Here is a 12628-nt window from a genome sequence, read left to right as displayed (position 1 = left end):
AGACACAGGACCCATTTTGCCATTTGCAAGAGAGAAAAAGAAATCACATTTTTTTCCATCCCCTATGGAACATTGCGATTTCTTTGCCATCTATTAGGTGTCTTAATGTTCTCACTTTTCTAGTGGTCCCTTTATATTCTTTCTCTTGGTAATTCTGCACTTCATGCATTTTTTGCATGACATTTCATTTAACAATAGTATGCTCTTGATTAATTTTAAGGATACTAGTGTTAATGGATGTGTGAAAAACTTTCCTTGTAATTTATTGGTTATGTGACTTTGGGTAAATTGCTTGTTAAAGGAGATAGAGAACATTATGAAATGCAAAATGGATAATTTTGATTACATTAAATTTAAAAGTTTTTGCATAAACAAAGCCAATGCAACCAGGATTACTAGGGAAGCAGGAAACTTGGAAATAATTTTTTACAACCTATGTCTCTGATAAGGGCTTCATTTCTAAAATACATAGAGAACTAAGTCAAATGTATAAGAATAGAAATTATTCCCCAATTGATAAATGGTCAAAGGATATGGACAGGCAGTTTTCAGATGAAGAAATTAAAGCCATCTATAGTCACATGAAAAAAATGCTCTAAATCACTATTGATTAGAGAAATGCAAATCAAAACAACTCTCAGGTACCACATCACACTTATCAGATTGGCCAACATGACAAAACAGGAAAATGATAAATGTTAGAAAAGATGTGGGAAAATTGGAACACTAATGCATTGTTGGAGTTGTAAAATGATTCAGCCATTTTGGAGAGCACACACCCAAGGGGCTATATAAATATGCATACCTTTTGACCCAGCAATAGAACTTCTAGGGCTGTATCCCAAAGAGATCATAAAAATGGGAAAAGGACTTACATGTACAAAAAATATGTATAGCAGCTCTTTGGTGTCAAAGAATTACTTGGAAATTGAGGGGATGCCCATCAATTGGGAAATGACTGAACAAGTTATGGTATATGAATGTAATTGAATACTATTGTGCTATAAGAATTGATGAGCAGGCCAACTTCAGAAAAATTTGGAAAGACCTGTATGGACTGATGCTGAATTAAGTGAGCAGAACCATGAGAATGTTTTACACAGTAACAACCACTTTGTGAAATGACTAACTTTGATAGACTTAGTCCTTCTCAGCAATGCAAGGATCTAAGACATCTCCAAAAGTCTCATGATGGAAAATGCTATTCACATCCAGAGAAAGAACAATGGAGTTTGAATGCAGATCAAAGCATACTATTTGCTCTTCTTTTTTCTTCTATTTTGTTTTGTTTCTTCTTTCTTGTGGCTCCTCCTATTGGTTCTAATTCTTCCTTACAACATGACTAATGTGAAAATATGTTTAATGGGAATGTATATGTAGAACCTAAGAAAATTGCTTTTTTAAAATAAAAATCTATTTTTAACTGCTAAAATGGAAGAAATTCCAGGTCCAAAAAGGAGACCTGTAAGGAGCCAGAGTCCTTTCAGAGTTTGCAAAGATTAAGAGAGCATTTGTTGTCTGAGAAGTTTGCAGGCAGGAGCAGAGGACAAGTTGTCAACTGTTCAAAGGGGAGTAGAGGTCATCAGTGGTCATTTTTGGAGACCAGTTTTTTTGACGTCATAATTTTTGTGGTTGAAAAGGTCATCTTGGAGGCTGCTGTCAAGGTCAAGAAGAGCTTTCAGACTTCTCTTTGTTGTGGCCCATGAACTTCAGGCCTTCGATAGAAATCTTCTTGATTGCTTTCTGCACACATTGCTGGTAGCAATTGAAGAAGTCATTGCAGGTGTCCCTGGGTACAAAATTTAGCATTAACTATCAGAAGTAGATGTGATAGTAAGTTTTACTCAACTAATGTCTTTATTAAAAGGAAGTGTTTAATGATTGCAGGGTATCCTGCAATGACTAGTATATATGGAAAAAGAAAGATATTAATGAATGTAAAAAATATATACATAAAATAATGACAGGTTTTACAAAGTTTTCATTTATGAAGGTGGTTAGGAGTTTTATCAAACCTCTCTTACATATATAACATGTTTTTCTTGACCCCATTTTCTAAGTACAGGATACATTTTATTTCAATCTTCTCCCAGGGTTCTGTACTACTATAAGGTTATTCAGGGTCTCTATTTTTTGCTATTGATTGGTCACAAGATTGCACCAATTGTTTTCCCCAATACTTCACTCAACATCTGGGGACTCTGGAGTGACATTATATTCCAAATTTAAAGCAAAACTTTATCTGGACTTAGCACCCCAACTTTTTAGACCTTTCCTGCTAGATTGGTGGCAAAATCAAGCCAGTTATTGTGAGCTTTGAGCATCACATGGATTGAATTCGTAGTTCTAGGAGCATATTCCTAAACCAGTAAATGACAAATGAAACAAGACAAAAACCCCAATCCTCTTTTTCAAGAAAAATATCAAATAAATGACAAAGACCCATTTCCCAACACATAAATGATCAAAGAACATGAATAAATGTATCAAAAGAATAGAAATTATTAGCAATTGCATGATATTGTATGTGTATGATCTAAATCATTATTATGTATTAGAAATGTACATCAAAGCATGTTCGAAGTTCTCACATCAAAAAAATTAGCACAGATGAAAAAGATGATAATGGTGTTAGAAATGACTTGAAAATGCAAGGACACAAATACATTGGTGACAGAATTGCAAATTGATCAAAACATTTTGGAAAACAATTTGAAATTTTGCTGAGCATGACTAAAATGTTTATAATCTTTACAAGAGATACCAGTGCAAGACATATAACACAAGGAGGTCAAAGATAGGAGAAAAAAAAAGTTAACAAAGCAACATACATCAAAATATCTAACAGCACTTTTTTGTACCAGCAAAAAACTAGAAATAAAAGGGATTCCCATCAATTAAAGAATGACTCAAAAAAATCTGTAAATGTATTGTTATTATTGTTTGTCCTTCATTTGTGAAGAGGACCAATGACATTGGGAGTGGTCATGATTTGTAACTGAACTGTTTTTAAATGAGGCAGAGTTGCATAAAGTTCTTAGTCTCTCTCTTCCAGAGGAATCAAAATCCAGGGTTAGGACAAAAGTTAAGATGAATGGCAATGGCCAGGGATGCAGACCTTTGTGTCTTCAATGTCTGACCAAGCTCTAAGCATTCCACAGCACCTGCATCAGCTACTTTTATGGCCATTGGAACAAATTTTCATCCACTCATTCCACTGAGGGAAGTCTTCACATATTTGGTGTAGTCATCCCCATAGAACTCACTTGGGGTATATGAAATGTCCAGGGAGATCTCATACATCTGGTGTAAGAGCTTGCTGAGCCCTTTTGGTGTCCATTTTCACCCAGCTCTTACTTGTGGCTCCAGAAAGCTATAGTATGAGGAGTGGCCACAACCCAGTAAAACCTTCTTGGCACACAAGCTAAACCAGGTTGAGGGTAACTGACAGGAAAATACGATAATATTATAGCATAGTGTTGTAAGAAATTATGACTATGTGCTCAGATCCGGGGGGGGGGCGGAGCCAAGATAGTGGAGGGAAAGCAGTGACTGTCTTCAGTTGTCTCCCAAAGTCCTCCAAATACCTATAAAAATGACTCTAAACAAATTCTAAAGCAGCAGAACGCACAAAAGGCAGAGTGAAACAAATTTCAAGCCAAAGACAGCCTGGATGGTTGATCAGAAAGTTATATTGCGCTGGGTGGGGAGAGGAGCGCAGTTCAACATGGGTGCACAGGCTGCAGGAACTCTGGAGCACGCCTCAGAGGACTGAATCACAGGCAGCTGTGGTGGTTTAAAGACTTCTCAACCCACAAATGCCAAAGACAACTTAGGAGGTCAGTGGGAAAAGTCTGTGACTGTGGTGAGAGAGGAGCTAGGTTTCAGCCATAAGTCTTGTGCGCGGCCCAGGGCTGCAGGTTTTTCCTGAGCTTTAGGCCCACAGACTGAGGGGGAATTGAGTGGCTGATCAGAGCGGGATTGCAGGGTTGCTGAGGCAGGAATCTCTTGCTTTACCAGTACTTGGATCTGGGTCACAGTCCTGAGGGGCGGTACTGGGGCGAGGAGGAACACTGGGGTGGTGGAGTTTGTTGTGGCTGTGGAGAGGAAACACCTAGCCCCTTATCATACCACCTTAGAAGAACTGAAAATTTACAAGTCCCTAGAAGTACCTCTGAAAACAGCTGTACAAACCCCCGAAGCTTGGGACAGTACATTTTCCACATTGGAAACAGAATCTTACCTTAACAAAGAGTTTAAAACTCAAGTAATTGGCTGGGATCATGAGCAAGCAGTGCAAAAAGAGTCAGACTATATTATCTTACTTTGGTGACAAAGAAGGTCAAAACATACAACCAGAAGAAGACAACAAAGTCAAAGCTCCTACATCCAAACCCTCCAAAAAAAATATGAATCAGTCCCAGGCCTTGGAAGAGCTCAAAAGGGATTTTGAAAAGTAAGTAAGAGAAGTAGAGGAAAAACTGAGAGTGATGCAAGAAAATCATGAAAAACAAGTCAACAGCTTGCTAAAGGAGACCCAAAAAAAATACTGAAGAAAATAACACCTTAAAAAACAGCCTAACCCAAATGGCAAAAGAGGTCCAAAAAGCCAATGAAGAGAAGAATGGTCTAAAAAGCAAAATTGGTCAAATGGAAAAGGAAGTCCAAAAGATTACTGAAGAAAATACTTCCTTAAAAATTAGAACAGAGCAATTGGAAGCTAGTGACTTTATGAGAAATTAAGACAGTGTAAAACAATTCCAAAAAAAAAAAAGAAAAATTAGAAAACAATGTGAAGTATCTCATTGGAAAAATAACTGATCTGGAAAATAGATCCAGGAGAGAGAATTTAAAAATTATTGGACTATCTGAAAGCCATGATCAAAAAACGAGCCTAGACACAATCTTTCAAGAAATTATCAAGGAAAACTGTTCTGATATTTTAGAACCAGAGGGCAACATAGAAATTGAAAGAATCCACCGATCTCCTCCTGAAAGAGATCCCCAAAGGAAAACTTAGGAATATTGTAGTCAAATTCCAGAGTTCCCAGGTCAAGGAGAAAATATTACAAGCAGCCAGGAAGAAACAATTCAAATATTGTGGAAACACAATCAGGATAACACAAGATTTAGCTGCTTCTATATTAAGGGAACACAGGTCATGGAATATAATATTCAAGAGATCAAAGGAGATAGGATTACAACCAAGAATCTCCTACTCAGCAAAACTGAGTATAATGCTGCAGGGGGAAAATGGTCATTCAGTGAAATAGAGGACTTTCAAGCATTCTTGATGAAAAGACCAGAGTGAATAGAAAATTTGATTTTCAAATACAAGACTTGAGTGGAACATGAAGAGGTAAACAGGAAAGAGAAAATCATAAGAGACTTATTAAAGTTGAACTGTTTACATTCCTGCATGGAAAGTTGATATTTGTAACTCATGAGTCCTTCATCAGTATTAGGGTAGTGGGAGGGAAAAAAATTATATATACGTATATATAGATATAGAGAGAAAGATAGAGGGTACAGGTTGAGTTGAAGATGAAGGGGTCATATCTGGAGAATGAAATTAAGCAGTGAGAGAGGAATATACTAGGAGAAGGAGAAAGGGAGAGGTAGAACTGGGCAAATTATCCCACAAAAAAAAATAAACAGAAACAAAAAGGCTTTTACAGTGGATGGGAAATGGGGGAAGGTGAGAGGGAATGAGTGAATCTTATTCTCATAGGATTTGACTTAAGGAGGGAATAACATGCACACTCAATTGGGTATGGAAATCTGTCTTACTTTACAGGAAAATGGGGGGGAGGGTACAATTGAGTAGGGGAATGATAGAGAGCAGAGCAGATTGGGAAAGGGAGTAATCAGAAGCAAATATTTCTGAAGAGGGACAGGGTCGAAAGAAAGAATAGTATAAATGGGAGGGGGGTCGGATTAAGGGAAATAGAGTTGGTTTTTCACAGCATGTCTACTATAGAAGTGTTTTGCATAACTACACATATATAACCTATATTTAGTTGCTTGCCTTATCAATGAGGGGAAGGAAGAAGGGAGAAAATTTAGAGCCCAAAGTTTTAAAAACACATGTTTAAAAAAAATGTTTTCACATGCAACTGGGAAATAAGAAATACAGGAAATGGGGTACAGAAATCTATCCTTCCCTACAGGAAAATTGAAGGAGAAGGGGATAAGAGAAGGGGGGGAGAGATAGAAAGGAAGGCAGACTAGGGGAAGGGGTACTCAGAATGCATGCCATCTTGGGGTGGGGGAAGGGGCGAGATGGGGTGAAAATTTAGGACTTAAAATCTTGTGGAAGTAAATGTTGAAAACAAAAAAATAAATAAAAATTTCCACAAAAAGATGCTCAGATTCTTAAAATCTAGCCACTGCTTAGATTCTTATAATCTAGCCACTGGTCAGATTTTTTATACTCTAGCCACTGCTCAGATTCTTAAAATCTAGCCCCTGCTTAGATTCTTATAATCTAGCCACTGTTAGATTTTTATATTCTAGCTGCTGTTTACCCATGTTCAGACTCCTTAAGAGTCTATCCAATATGATGGATGTTCTAATAAACCTTGTCTTTGGCTGAAAAAAAAAAGAAATTATGACTATGAAGAATACAGAGAAATATATGAAGAATATTAAGTGATAAAAATGAAATAAATAGAAGTATGAGATAGTATTCATGGTAGCAGCAATGTAAATAGCAAGAACAACATTAACCATACAAAATTACTTTTTATTAATAATAAATAAGATCGGCCCTAAATTAGACATGAAAAATGGTTAGCTCCATCTCTTCATTTTGTAGATTGGCAACAATGGTTCTGGGACATTATTTGATATGTTGCTTAGTTTTGCTAAAAATCCTCCCCCAGACTCTTTGTTTTAGTTCTGTCAATCAACCAACAAGCATTTATTAAGTATGTATTATGCTTTGGTGGTAAGTGCGTTAGGAATTAGAGGGAAGGGGAAAAGTGGCATATATATTTTAAATGTATATGCTACAAAAATAAAAGGCATCATTTTAAGAAAATGCATGAGGATAAATAGCAAGCATTAAGGCAAACACAAAATGTGAGAAACTAATCAAGAAAAGTGTCAATATAATGAAAAATTAAAACGTAACAAAACAAAGCTGCAGAATGACTCTTTTGGAAAAAAAAAAATGTTTACCATATTCACAGTGCTAACCAGTTAGAAATAGCCATCCAAAATATCACTCACTTGTCTAACCTATTATACAACTTATAATTCTGTATTCCAGACTTGAAGAGCACATGATGATATAATAACCTCAAGACTGCTGCCTTTCCAAAGAGCAGAGAAAACAAGAACATTTTATAAAAGGTGTGAATATAATTGATACACTATAAAATTAGAAATCCAAAATGTATTGTAAGAAAGAACACAAGCTTTACCATGACGAGACACATAATAATTAAACTTCAAATCTACCAAGATAAAAGAAAAATTGTACAAAGTTATCAGAAGTGAAAAAATCACTGGTCAAGAAAATATAATTTGCCTTACAATACATTTTTACAAAGGAAAAGAGAGTATAACCACAATTGGTCTCAATCAATCAGCAAACGTATTTTTGGGGGGTGAGGCAATCAGAGTTAAGTGACTTTTCCTGGGTCTCAGAGCCAGTAAGTATCATGTATCTAAAATCAAATTTGAACTCAGGTCCACCTGACTTCAAGGGCAGTGCTCTATCCATTGCACCACCTAGCTGCCCCACAAGCATTTAACAAACTACATGTCACAATCTATGAATACCATTGTAAATAATGAACCATTTATACTCATGAGGAACTTAAATCCTACATAGCATTTTTTCAAAATTAACTTACTTGAGCAACAGACCCAAAATTATATACCAAATAAAATTCAATGTGTTACAAAAGTAAATGTGTGTGTAGTATATAGATAGATAGATAGACAGATAAATAGATAGATAGATAGATATAATTACTATTCAATTATTTTAATTATTATTCAAAAAGGAAAGAAATTTTGAAAAGCTTAGAGAGACATATCTATTTCCTAGATCAAAAGAAAAACAAACGAAAAAAAAATTTCTTAGCCTGAAAGATAAGGATTTAAACTTCAAGATAAAATAGTTGTAAGAACTCTCAGAGCATTTTATTTCCTAAATTTCTAGAGCTTTCTAATGAGTAATACAAATAAATAGGGGTAGTGCAGGAGGGCATAGAGGAAATAGGAAGGACAAGAGCAATCTCAAAAGAAATTGATTACGGAAAAATTGTTGTATTGATGGCCCCAGTGATTAATTATCAGATATATGGATTCCCTACTTAGACTAGATCACAAAGGAATTTTTGATTAAAATATTTATACTTTTCAGGTAAAATAATGCAGAACTTCCTTGAAATTTATCAAATAATAAGGCAGAGTTTTGTTTGCAGTTTGCAATGAGATGAAAATGACATGCTACACTGGACAGTTTATGCAAACATAAATGTCAGGGTCTAATTGCTCAAGTCTAACTGAATTAAAAAATCTCCCAACAGTAATTACCCTTTTCTGGACAGAGTCTGACTCAGATGAGCCCTCTTGTAGTAATAATAATAATAACAATAATTATAATAATAATTAGATTTGTTAATATAATTATCAATATAATAACATAATAAAATTAGTATAAATCAATCAATCAACAAACATTTATTAGCAACCATCTATGTGCCAGTAGGTATGCATACCAATACAAATAATGAATAATCTGTATTCACAAGGAATTTGTATTCTGTACAGCATCTGGTCTACTTTCTGTTTCAACTGAAGAGTGTGATAAAAAACTACATCAGTGTTTTATGTTTAAATTTTTGTCAATACATGCTTTTTAATCATGCCTTTTGTTTAGAGGAAATAAACATTGATAATTACTAGCGTTTGTATGGTACTTTAATATTTTCTAAGCACTTTTCAAATATCTCACAACAACCCTTCAGAGGTAGGTACTAATACTTTGCCCATTTTACAGGGGAGGAAACTGAGGCAGAGAGAAGTCAAATGACGTGCAGGTTCACACATTGAGTGTGTGAGGCAGGATATCTTGCTTAATCCAGGTCCAGCACTCTATCTACTCTCCATCTGGCTGGTAATTTCCTGTCTTATAAATCAATCACATGGTAAATAGGGTATTTTTCAACTCTCTTTTGGAAAGACCCAAAAATGAGCCAAAATGAAGCTTTAATTGATTTTCCTCTTGGCCCTAAATAGGGAAATAAAAAGAGGTTAGGAGTTTGAGAAAAAAAGAGCCCAATGTCTCTCTTTAGGGATAATGATCCCCCAGTACTGAATCCTGTCTAAGTTCATGAACCCAAAGCTACAGGCCTTTTTATAGGAAGAAATTAAACATCCTAGCTCCTCTGGATCCAGTAGGGATTCTTTATGGTTGTAGTTACAAGGGATGGCTCTCTGTGTCTTTTCAGAAAAAAAAATATATTGAGTAATGTAGATGATGCAAAACTCAAGTTATCTATAAAATATCTTTTAAAAATAAAGTTAATAGAAAAACTGAAAAAGCTTTTCCCAAGATAAAACAAAGCATTCAATATGTTCTATTTATGTAGAATATGTTGTAAATAGTTATCTACAAAAGAAAGCTATTATTATTATAATCTATTATAATTTGGTTGTTAAGGTCATTTTTTTATCTAAAGGAATTTTTTTTTAAATTTTAAAAAATTTTTTAGATTTCATTAAGTTTTCATTCTTAAAATTCCAAATCAAGTAGTTCAATTTATGAGTTAATTTTAAAGTGGACCTTTGCATATTTGTACATATAATAAGAGTACTATAACAAGTGCCCAGTTCTTAGAGGATACATATATTTGCCTTTTCTGGTGAGTTATACAAAATACTTTCAATTTGGGGGCTTGGTGAGCCCATTTCTAGTCACAGATGACAGAAAGGTTTGACCTATGGTAACAAACTTCTAATTGAATGAAGAGCCAGAATTGAGAGAATATACAAATGATCTCTCACCATCTTCCCTAGAAACTTTTGAGTGAGGAAGAAAGCTGTGAGATGGCAATTTGGCAAAAAGAAGTAAATCTTATCTTCCACCTAGCCACTATCCCTGAGTACCTGGCACATATGTTTCTTTTGAGGTTTTTCTCCTCATGATCTTAGGTAAGTAAGGATCTGTATATAGAATGGAAGAGATTATGACCTTGTGAGCTTTAAATATTTACAAACACCATCAAAATTCCCTTTAAAGTAAAATATTGGTAGCAGAGACGACCAACTGGCCATATGTTGGATTCAAATGTTGCAGGTGCTTTATATAACCAACCAACAAGGGAAAAATATGTGAATACTCTAAAACCTGGGCCCTCAGGGGACAACATTACATATATTCATGTGCTGATGTTATGATACATGAGAGAAGAGAGACAGCAGTAGAGTTATAGAGACACAGAGACACAGAGAGATTCTAATAAATGATTAAATTTAGAGTATTATTTATATATTAATCTGCAAGCATTTAATAATTTATTTTTGGAATACATCAAATGCCAAATAAAATATATATTTACTAGAAGTAAGTTTGCCTTATTTATTATAACTTCCTGTCAGTGTTCAAAGATTTGAATTTTCTAAGTACATATGAATTGCAACATTTTTTTTTAATTTCCTAGCACAGAAATACCCTCAGTCAATATTTTTCATACAATGACAGTTCTGGGAATGGCATAAGGTTCTATTTAAGCTAATAAATGATTATTCTTCATAATAGAACTTTGATGATGACCTTGCTCAATCAATTTTCTAATAGCTCTGCTCTGTTTAGGGAACCAAGTTTGGTTTCAGGCCTAGGCACTGGTTCATCAGTGGGTCGTTTTTCAACAGTAAATTAGCAAAGACTGATATAGGAATTTTAAAGGGATGCTATTTATAATTCTACTTCCTTTAAATATCAGAATATCACTATAAACACATACATTTCTGTTTCCTTCTATAATAAGTATCTTTAGTCCACAGAAGATGCTTTACCCACCACTTTAACTGTTTATTTCCTCTATGTTATGGAAAACCCTGCAACTAGCTTCATTACACATCTAGGAAAATTGCTCAAAGTGCACAATTACTGCTTTCTCATCCATAAACACTATATTTGGAGCAAAATGATTGAAGTCTCACAGTCTGCTGGTCACATAAGAGTTCTCAGCTGTGTATGGAACCAACTAGATTCAGGATACTGTGCTTCAGTTTCTGGCATGGCTGGTAAGCAGTTTGGAAGTGTGCCATGAAATGCATCCTTGATGGTAAATAAAAGGGAGGGAAAGTTAAAAAGGAAGCTGAGAAGAAGTGATTCCAAGCACTTTAGAAGCACTGAGCCAGCAGACTTCAGGAGATTATGACTGCATTTGACATTGTAGGTTTTTGTTTTTGCAAAGTTTGCAATGATTTCGCTTAACACTCATTGACATTAAGCAAAGACATTTTCCTGGAAGAGAAGATCAGATGTGCTCACAAGCAACAATATCTATCTCCTATCAATCTTAATGGTCAACTAAAAAGTAAAAATAGAGATCCTAAGTGGTTTCATTAGAAAGCAGAGTAAAATAGTGGCAGGAGGTATTTGGAGTGAGTATTGAAGGCTTTGCAGTCTAACTTAGATAACATATATAAGAGCATGAATCTGCCTTTTATTTTATTTTTTTAACATTCTTTTTTAAATTTTTTTATTAATAAATTTATTTATTTTTAGTTTTCAACATTTACTTCCACAAGATTTTGAGTTCCAAATTTTCACCCCATCTCACCCCTCCCCCCATCCCAAGATGGCATGCATTCTGAATACCCCTTCCCCTAGTCTGCCTTACCTTCTATCTCTCCCCCCCCTTCTCTTATCCTCTTCCTCTTCTATTTTCCTGTATGGTGGGATAGATTTCTGTACCCCATTTCTTGTATTTTTTATTTCCCAGTTGCATGTGAAAACATTTTTTTTAAACATGTGTTTTTAAAACTTTGGGTTCCAAATTTTCTCCCTTCCTCCCTCCCCACCCACCCTCATTGAAAAGGCAAGCAACTCAAAATAGGTTATAAACATGCAGCTATGCAAAACACTTCCATAGTAGACATGCTGTGAAAAACTAACTCTATTTCCTTTAATGCTATCCTACCCCCCACCACTTATTCTATTCTATCTTTTGACCCTGTCCCTACTCAGAAGTATTTGCTCCTGGTTACCACCTTTCCCAATCTGCCCTCCTCTCTATCATCCCACTACTCTCTTGTCCCTTTCCCCCTATTTTCCTGTAGGGTAAGACAGATTTCCATACCCAATTGAGTGTGTATGTTATTCCCTCCTTAAGTCAAATCCTATAAGATTAAGATTCACTCATTCCCTTTCACCTTCCCCTGTTTCCCTTCCACCGTAAAAGCCTTTTCTTTTCTGTCTTTTTTGTGAAATAATATACCCCATTCTACCTCTCCCTTTCCCCTCCTAGTATAATCCTTTCACCCCTTAATTTTATTCTCCAGATATGACCCCTTCATCTTCAACTCACCTTGTGCCCTCTATCTATCTATCTATCTATCTATCTATCTATCTATCTATCTATCTATCTATCTATCTATCTAT

This window comes from Vombatus ursinus, unplaced genomic scaffold, assembly GCF_900497805.2.
Source record: "Vombatus ursinus unplaced genomic scaffold, bare-nosed wombat genome assembly UNPS02014872.1, whole genome shotgun sequence".
Classification (NCBI taxonomy): domain Eukaryota; kingdom Metazoa; phylum Chordata; class Mammalia; order Diprotodontia; family Vombatidae; genus Vombatus; species Vombatus ursinus.
The sequence above is the reverse complement of the archived record's forward strand: the minus strand, read 5'-3'. Positions refer to the sequence as shown.